We start from the raw sequence: 10,110 nt of genomic DNA, 5'->3' as shown, positions 1-10,110 counted from the left end.
TGTGATAGGGGATAATGATGATAGTTCTTCTTTTTGAGGTGACTTCGTTACTCCAAGTGAACTTGTGAGTAACAATATACTGTGAGGGATGCGTACCAGACCACTGTAACGGCAGCCATGTGGTTTGGTCATGTGAGGTGTTAGGGTATGAGGAGGAAGGGTTATGCAGTGTGGTTGGGTTTAGTGAAGCGGGTTTCTATTATGTTCTTTCTGTTTCTGTTACGCGAGAGTATGAGTCAGCATTGGGATAGGGTATGGATATATAAGGGGGGCGTTGTCTTGTGATTTCTTGTTTCTCTTTCTTTTCTTTTCTTCTTTATGCAACCTCTGTACTTTATAGTTACGAATACTATTTGGTTTGCGCTACGTCATAGGGTTTACCCGGTATACTAGACCAGGTACAACCATCCATAGTCCACAGTCCCCGTTCTTGCCTTAGGTGTACCCTTCGGCCCCATAGTCCATAGTCCACGTTCCCACCTTGGTAGCCTACCTCGGCCCCATAGTCCATAGTCCACGAACCTCCTTACGTCTACGTCTTCGCCTCGGTTGTATTCCTTGGCTTCATAGTTCCTACGCCCATAGTCCCCGTTATACTTAGGTTGCATCCTCTACAGCCAACCGATACAACACCACCTTGCTTAGCTCTGGTCGCGACTATGTCCGACACCACTCAGGATACGCTGCTGCAGCGTCTTTCAGAATTTCTGGCCACCTATGGTCCCCTCCCAGCCGATATAGACTTCGGCGAAGAACTTACGGAGGCTCATGGTCTTATTACTGAGTGTTTGGAGGCTCTCACCAAGCCTCTTGACACCCCCGCACCACTAGAACCCGTTATCGATACGGCTCAGGAAGAGGTCATCGCCGGCCTCACTATAGAACTAGAAGCAGCCAACGAAAAGGCTGCCGATTTTTGGCAAACCTTGTGCGATAACCAGGAAGATTCTACTGAAATCATCCGAGGTCGCGACGAGGTTATCGTTGCTTTGAAGATTGAGCTGGAGGAATCGAAGGCTGAAGAAGAAGAGCTTCGGTTCCGCCTGGCACTACACCAGGAAAGTCTCGCCATTGCCGACGAGAACCTCGCTGATGCTGAAGATGAGATTCTTCACATCACTTCTGTTGCAAAGGCTTGGGAAGTTCAAGCCAATGCCACCATTGCCGATCTTCGCTCTCGTGTCTCCGCCTCTGCCGCTAGAGTTAAAACCCAATCTCGCCATGTTTCTAAGTCTCGCTATCTCGCCCCTCGCTCCCAAGACCCCCGTACCATCAACAATTGGCGAGAAAAGCCAATTGAACAAGTGTCTCAAAAGCCGGCGTTAAAAGGTCAGCCCCTTTGGTAAAGAATGGCAAACCAAAGGGGCCAACCCCGCCACCTGTCTCTGTTCTTCCTGCTGTTACTGTGTCCGAGGATAAAATGTCTGAAGACACTCTTGTCGTCACCTGCTCTGTCTCCCAAGATCCCGACTTTTTCGTTCCTACCTATGCTCTCATTGATACTGGAGCATCAGGATATGCTTTTATCGATGAATCTTTCGTACGCCATAATAATCTTACAATGACCCCGCTTAAGAGATCTCGCCAAGTGGATGTTATAGATGGTAGGCCTATTGAATCAGGGAAAATTACTCATATTGTTGATGTCTCGTTAGACATTCATGGCCATCGAGAAAATGCGACATGTTTTGTGACGAAACTAGGACATTATCCAATTGTGATGGGGATACCCTGGATGCGACACCATGATGTCACGATTCGACCAAAAGACAATCTACTCGTTTTTGATTCTCAGAATTGTTGTCAGCACTGTTCACTCAGTGGGACTGCAGTTATAGTTCATGGCATATCGGTCCCTTTACCAGAGCATCATACCATCGTTGTTTCAGCAGCTGAAAAATCCACCGTCGACGTTAAGCAATTGGTACCAAAGGAATTCCACCATCGGCTCCATATGTTTGAAGAATATGATGCTTCAGTTCTTCCCCCCCATCGACCCTCTCATGACATCGAAATAGTGTTGGAAGAGGGTAAACGACCACCCTATGGACCAATATATGGGTTATCACAGACCGAATTAAAAGCGTTACAGGAATACCTTGATGAAAATCTACCAAAAGGATTTATCAGGGCCAGTGAATCGCCGGCGGGAGCACCCATATTGTTCGTGAAAAAAAATGATGGGACTCTTCGACTATGTGTGGATTACCGAGGCCTCAATGCGATCACAGTCAAAAATCGGTACCCGTTACCACTGTTAAAGGAAACTTTGGCTAAACTTTCGAAGGCACAGTACTATACCAAGTTGGATCTACATTGGGGATACAATCAGATCAGGGTAGCGGAGGGAGACGAATGGAAAACGGCATTTAGGACTCGTTATGGACATTTCGAGTATACTGTAATGCCGTTCGGATTAGCTAATGCCCCTGCTACGTTCCAACACTGGATCAATGATATTTTACGACCATACCTCGACCAATTTGTGACAGCATACCTAGATGATATTCTTATCTACTCGGAAACCCTGGCAGAACACAAAGAGCACATTCGAAAGGTTTTGAAGGTACTTGATGAGAGTCATGTTCACCTTAAGCCTGAGAAATGTGAATTTATAGTCCAGGAAACGAAGTATCTCGGCCTTATTCTCACCCCGGATGGGAATAGGATGGATCCAAAGAAAGTTGTCGATGTTTTGGAATGGTCCATACCAAGGAATCTCCATGATATTCAAGTATTTCTGGGATTTGCGAATTTCTATCGGCGTTTTATTTTAGGGTATTCAAAAATTGTTGCTCCGCTTACAGCTCTGACCAAGAAAAATGTTAAATTTGAATGGACGGATGAAAGGGAGGAAGCATTCCAGACATTGAAAAGGATGTTCACAACGGCACCCATACTAATGCACTTTGATCCGGATCGGAAAATCGTGGTAGAAACCGATGCATCCGACTATGTTTCTGCTGGAATTCTGTCTCAACGTGACGACGAAGGAATTCTACATCCAGTCGCTTTCTTCTCTAAGAAACATTCCCCTGCGGAATGTAACTATGAGATCTATGACAAAGAACTCCTGGCAATCGTACGATGTTTTGAGGAATGGCGACATTATTTAGAGGGGGCACAATTCCCAATTGAAGTTCTTAGCGACCATCGGAACCTCGAATATTTCATGTCAACAAAGTTATTAAACCGTCGACAAGCCCGTTGGTCGGAATTTCTTTCACGTTTCGATTTCGTCATTCAATTTAGACCAGGGAAACAAGGAGCAAAGCCGGATGCATTGACTAGGAGGTCGGGTGACCTACCTAAGGAGGGGGATGAACGGTTGACGCATCAAAGCCAGGTAGTTTTGAAGCGAAAAAATTTGGATTCAAAGCTAAGTTTGTTCGCGGGTTCTTTTTCAAATGAATCCGCTGAAGGAATGTCCACTGTAGAAGAGTTGTTTTCAAATGCTTATCAAGTTGACAGTTTCCCGAACAAAGTCCTCGCGATGCTTCGGAATGGCGTTCGCCATTCGAATAAAATTTCACTTGCTGAATGTACGGAGGACAACAACGGTCGGCTACTTTATCGTGGCGCACTCTACGTACCGGACAACAATGACCTTCGACTAAAACTTCTAAAAGAATACCATGATAACCCATCGGCAGGCCATCCAGGCAGAGCAAAGACTTTGGAACTCCTGAATCGAGAATACTACTGGCCACGAATGCGAAATTATGTCGATCAGTATGTTAGGAATTGCAATGTGTGTGCCCGTAGCAAGGCATCACGCAATGCGCCCTATGGAGTACTCCGACCTATGCCAATACCTGATGGACCATGGATGGATGTATCGATGGATTTTGTTACAGACCTTCCGGAGAGTGATGGGTACAATGCAATTCTAGTTGTGGTGGATAGACTAACCAAAATGCGACATTTCATACCCACAACTAAAGAGGCGGATTCAAAAGAAGTAGCGAGGTTATATATCGATAATGTTTGGAAATTACATGGACTCCCTGAAACTATGGTATCTGATCGAGGAACACAATTTGTTGCGGAATTCTGGAGGTCCCTTTGCGATCGTTTGGAAATATCGCCAAAATTCTCTACAGCGTTTCACCCCCAGACGGATGGACAAACGGAAAGAATCAATGCTGTGATGGAACAATACCTTCGAAGTTATGTTTCTTATCAACAGGACGACTGGGTTCGATGGTTGCCAATGGCCGAGTTTGCAACAAATAACCATGCTTCTGAAACGACGAGAATCTCTCCATTTTACGCCAACTCAGGGAGGAATCCAAGAATGACTTTTGGTCCTTTGGAACATGGTAGGACGACAGCGGAGGATCAGGCCAATAGTATTGTAAGAGAGATGAAGGATATATTGGATTTTCTAAAGGATGAATTATTTCGAGCGCAAAGGATTCAAGAAGAGTCCGCCAATATACGTCGAACTCCAGCACCTTACTATCGAGTAGGAGATCGAGTTTTCTTATCAACACGCCATGTCCTCACCAAACGACCATCGAAGAAACTTGATTGGAAACGCATTGGACCATATATCGTGAAGCGGATCGTTAGTCCTTATGCCTATGAGTTGGAACTCCCTCGTTCCATGAAAGTTCATCCCGTATTCCATGTCTCTTTATTGTCGTCTGCAGCAAACGATCCTTTACCAGGACAACAACAGTTACCACCACCGCCGGTCGAAGTTGAAGGACAGGAGGAGTGGGAAGTCGAGGATATTTTGGATTCCAGGGATTGTCGGGGAAGATTTGAATACTTGGTTAAGTATGCCGGTTATGACGAAGCTTCGTGGCAGCCATTGTCAGATGTCGAACATTCGCCCGATACTGTCAAACGATTTCACAAACGATATCCACGGAAGCCTAAGCCTACCAGGAGGTAGGCCGTAGAGGGGGGAGTGGTCTGTAACGGCAGCCATGTGGTTTGGTCATGTGAGGTGTTAGGGTATGAGGAGGAAGGGTTATGCAGTGTGGTTGGGTTTAGTGAAGCGGGTTTCTATTATGTTCTTTCTGTTTCTGTTACGCGAGAGTATGAGTCAGCATTGGGATAGGGTATGGATATATAAGGGGGGCGTTGTCTTGTGATTTCTTGTTTCTCTTTCTTTTCTTTTCTTCTTTATGCAACCTCTGTACTTTATAGTTACGAATACTATTTGGTTTGCGCTACGTCATAGGGTTTACCCGGTATACTAGACCAGGTACAACCATCCATAGTCCACAGTCCCCGTTCTTGCCTTAGGTGTACCCTTCGGCCCCATAGTCCATAGTCCACGTTCCCACCTTGGTAGCCTACCTCGGCCCCATAGTCCATAGTCCACGAACCTCCTTACGTCTACGTCTTCGCCTCGGTTGTATTCCTTGGCTTCATAGTTCCTACGCCCATAGTCCCCGTTATAACCACAAGAGTACACTACGCAGAGCTCAGAGTTCGGCTAACAGCTACAAAGATAGAAGTCTCCAAGGTCTCTTCAGTCAACGTCGAGTATGAATCTCCTTGATTCGATACGGGCCCCACGAGCTATGTTATCAAAAAAGATTCACTAGAGTTAGCGGATGGTATTCGACCGTCTTCGACGTAATAGTTCAGGTAGAGTTCGAAGTCACGATAGAGTAAAGTATTTCCAGAAGTATAGTCAAATAAAGTTGTAACTCGCGTATCAACGATTTATATTGTTAAGACTCTGATTTCGCCGATGATGGTTTGGCTAGTCAGTGAATTACACAGTATTTATATCCCTCGCTTATGTCTCGAGGACCCAGTCTACTAATAATACAGAATACACTCGGGGCCTATCCGAGACCCTGAAAAACAACCAAGAACATTTTAACTCCTAAGTCCGCAACCCAAACTCCTAAGTCCGCAACCCAAACTCCTAAGTCCGCTGAAACCCCTCAACCTATTTACCCATTCTAATGCACGTTTCCCTGTCGATGTTTCTTCTCCATCGGCCGTTCAGGCCTCTTCCCACATTGCTTTCCCACATAACAGAGTTCTCTCATGCCCAGAGGTACCGCCGATAGGTACTCGGTGTAACGGAGCCATTTCAAGTGTCTGGTGTATGAGTACACACAGGGCCCGGCTACATGCTGAGAGTTATTGTTAGAAGCCAGTTGCACAGTGACATGCAAGTGCCGGCAGTGTGGTTAGCTACCAGCTGTCAGAGTAACTACATTCCGGGCGCTAGAAAGGGGATCCATTCATGGGAGCAATGACTGACGAGTCTATGCCTCGCCAGTGACTAGAAGGCCGGCCAGAGTGAAGCTCTGATTGCCCGGTGATCCTCTGTATCCTCTGAGTACTGCACCTCCGCCGAGGAGGCAGGGACTATGCTAGGGAAGTCTACAATAAGCGAATGCTCTACAGCAATGATTAAGCTTACACCTGAGTGGCAGCTCATTCATGCAGGCCCTCGGTTGTGTGGCAACCAAGGCTGCAGGTGTTACAAAGGCTTTGACTAAGGGTGGTTGCCTTGGGTATCGGAAACACCTGCTGACGCTTAGAGAAAAGCGGGGTAGCGGTGGTATTGTTTCCGGTACTGAGGAAAGGCCCACCGGAACTTAGTAAGGAGTTAGGAGCAGAGAATAGAGGCCTTCGGAGTATAAGTACTCAGGTTCATTCTCGCCCTTCAGTCCTGTTCTCTCCAGTCTTCATCAGAAAGAAAAACCAAGTTCTTATCGGTAGCAGAGCCCTTAAAGATTATTGAGTTCTAGCGATAGTATCTTTGAATAATCTGCAACCTGATTGTCTATCTTGCACAGCCGTCTCTATTCTATCCGATTCTATTTCTCTTAGAAAGGACCCCCGTTACACTCAGTCGGCTAGTAGCTTGCGCCGATTCGCTATGAGTGATCCGATCTTCGATCCGATTGCTTCTAGCTGTCCCTCATATATCCACCGGTCCAAAAGCACTCCCCTTCGGCGGTTTGATGCTCCGGGGATTATTATTGGGGTCGAAAACGTGTTTTTTAGAACTCCGTATTTTGGTCGTATATTGGTCGCACCAAACCCCGCGGGTGCGGTCTAGAGTTGACATTAGCGTACAGAGGGTATTGGGGTATCTACTGGCCTTTTCTCTTACTCCCGTAAATGTTTGATATGCCCTTAACAGAACTTGAGTACTTATACTCCGAAAGCCTCTATTCTCTGCTCCTAACTGCTTACTAAGTTCCGGTGAAGCCTTTCCTCGCTCCTCAAAAAATACCATCGCTACTCCGCTTTTCTCTAAGCGTCAGCAGATGTTTTGCGATGCCCAAGGCAACCACCCTTAGTCAAAGCCTTTGTAACACCTGCAGCCTTGGTTGCCACACAACTGGGGCCTGCATAAATGAGCTGCCGCTCAGATGTAAGTGCACTTATTGCTGTAGAGCTTTCGTTTATTGTAGACTTCCCTGGCATAGTCCCTGCCACAAAATCGGCGGACTTGCAATGCTCAGAGTATACAGAGGATCACCGGGCAATCAGAGCTTCACTCTGGCTGGCCTTGTAGTCACTGGTGAGGAATAGACTTATTAGTCATTACTCCCCTGAATAGATCCTCTTCCTAGTGCCCAGAATGTAGTTACTCTAACAGCTGGTAGCTAACCACACTGCCGGTACTTGCATATCACTGTACAACTGGCTCCTAACAATAACTCTGAGCATGTAACCGGGCCCTGTGTGTACTCATACACCAGACAGTTGAAATGGCTCCGTTACAATATAGAACCGCGGCTTGTGGAACTTTCAAAACTCTTAATAGTAATCACAGCAAAGAATCAAGGGCATTGATGGACGCGAAAGCGACCGGTCAGAAGCGCTGATTTAAATGCACAGAATTATCACGTCTATCCGAGCCTGGTTGAGTCGTTCACTCCTTCAGTTTGAACCCGCATGTCTGAGACCTACATTGAGTCCGCATGTTGAGGTTCTTCTTTCCTGCCCCAGTACAAAAACTAAAAATCCTTCCCCTTCACTCCACGAATACTCTCAATTGCCGGACAAGGATGTTGAAATGGCCAATGAGAATTAAAGAACCTGGATATCTTGCAGCTTAGTTGTTTGTGACGTAACTGGACCCCCTGTTCGTGAATTGGCGGTATTCGTCGAGTGACGATCAATGACTGTAACTACATGTAATACTCAAGTTGTGAGCAACCCTACCTATGAATGCCAACCATGAAACGCTATTTTTAACTTTTCATCTCACTGTCCCTCTCGTACCACCGCTCGTAGCAAACCTAGGTGGTTGTTTCATTAAAATTTCAGACATCGAACAGCTAGGCATGTTTTACGTTTGGAGGATAGAGCTGTCGTGGGGCCTACGATACCTCAGGTTCCGGCGTTGAATCTAAAGAGTCTGGCCTCGCCCGGAAAGCAGCTCAAGACAACTCATGATTTTAAAAAACTTGTGGTCAATTTACATCTATCGATATTGTACTGGACATTGACCGCTAAGCTCGGGCCAACACCTCCTAAGACTTCTGAGCCCTTCGGGTATCCATCACGTGGAATTTCTAATACTAAAGATCTACATGGCTATTATCCCAGTTCTTGCAGACCTACCGAAACCAGTGCTCTATAACTACTACCTGTACACTTATACTCTCATATTGCACTCTCAAACTCCTTTACGTATAATTCCGCACCTCGGTCCGGTGGCATGGCTCATGCATTCCAACATCGTCAACCTATCCAGAGATTTGTGGACGGGAACATAGTCTGTCGGTGGCGGGTGACACAAATGCAAGATGGTTATCCAGGGATCTTTCGTGGTGTATGTGTTTCTACAATTCGTTTCCTGCCGTGGCTTCGTAGGACTCGATTATCATCCGTTGATCAAGTTACCCTGGAGGAGCTCTCTCTAGATACAATAGCCGCGGGCTAGGAAGGGACGGGAGCATCTCATTGATAGCGCAATGTGCCGGCTTCTGATTTCGTCATACATCATCACTCGACCTACCTGCATGGGAGATCACTTAAAAAAAAAAAAAAAAAAAATAATAGAAAAAGTAAAGAAATTGACCAGTTCCCAAAATTTGAATGAACATTATGCAGGTCTTAAGTGTTAGTACGCACTCTAAGCTGGGATATCACGAATATTTCTTTAGTATTGGACGGGAATTCAACTGATCAAAGCCTTACCAGGTACCGCCTACATGCACGCCCTCCGCTGGTTGTGTGTAAACTCTGTCAATGAGTAGAGTATGTAGTACACGGGTCTTTTCATTGCTTTTTCTGTTCCCAGCCTTTGGTACACCTAGCCAGTGTTGTGTTTTCAAACATAAAATTGTTGTGTTTTTGGACGTGCCGCCGGCATGGTGGTCCGTTACCGCAAAACGTGTTACCATCTCTTGCAACCTTCATTACCTACAGAAACTCTGAACGCAACAGAAAACACTGAGTACCTACATCCTGCTTAAGCACTCAACCTACATGTGTTTGTCTCAATAACTACATTTCAGAGCCTGCAGACCATCTTCAGGCCCCACCCAGCCAGTTATCTCAGCCTTGAAAGGGCATACGTGCTCTACATTTCGCTAACTCCATTACACACACTTCAATCGGTTCACCGTTAGCTATCTTTCACTCTCCTCAAAAGACCCTTAGTCTACCGAACCGTATTTTAGACATGTGCAAGGTTCTAGTATGCTGTTGCTATTTTTTCTTCTTTGCATATCTTACATACGACTATGTGTTTAATGAACGAGGGATTTATTTAGAATCATTGGTGAAAGAGCGCCGAAGTCCGGCCATAACCTCCAAGGATGGGACAAATTTGGCTGGCTCAGATGAAAATGCAACCAACGCAGTAACCGTGGACCTTACAGTTTTAAAGAACAGGACACTACAATGAGGGGCACAGGTGGGGTAATATCCGTTGGACATAGTGATCTACCTTCGTTTATCTAGCCATGGGCTATCAACAGCATTTGTAGGTTAATGCCCCACAACTTGTTATGCAGGGAAGAAAAACAAAGCTGGCAGCTGGAAATAAAAAGAAAAGAAAAGTATGTGGGGTAATCACCTTATGGGGGGGGAACTGACGTGACAGTCATTTATCCCACAGAAATATATCAATTCGAAGTGATTACACGTGCTACGTTACATGCC

This window comes from Morchella sextelata (assembly GCF_020137385.1).
Source record: "Morchella sextelata strain SCLS chromosome Unknown scls_26, whole genome shotgun sequence".
Lineage (NCBI taxonomy): Eukaryota > Fungi > Ascomycota > Pezizomycetes > Pezizales > Morchellaceae > Morchella > Morchella sextelata.
This window is presented reverse-complemented; position numbering follows the sequence as displayed.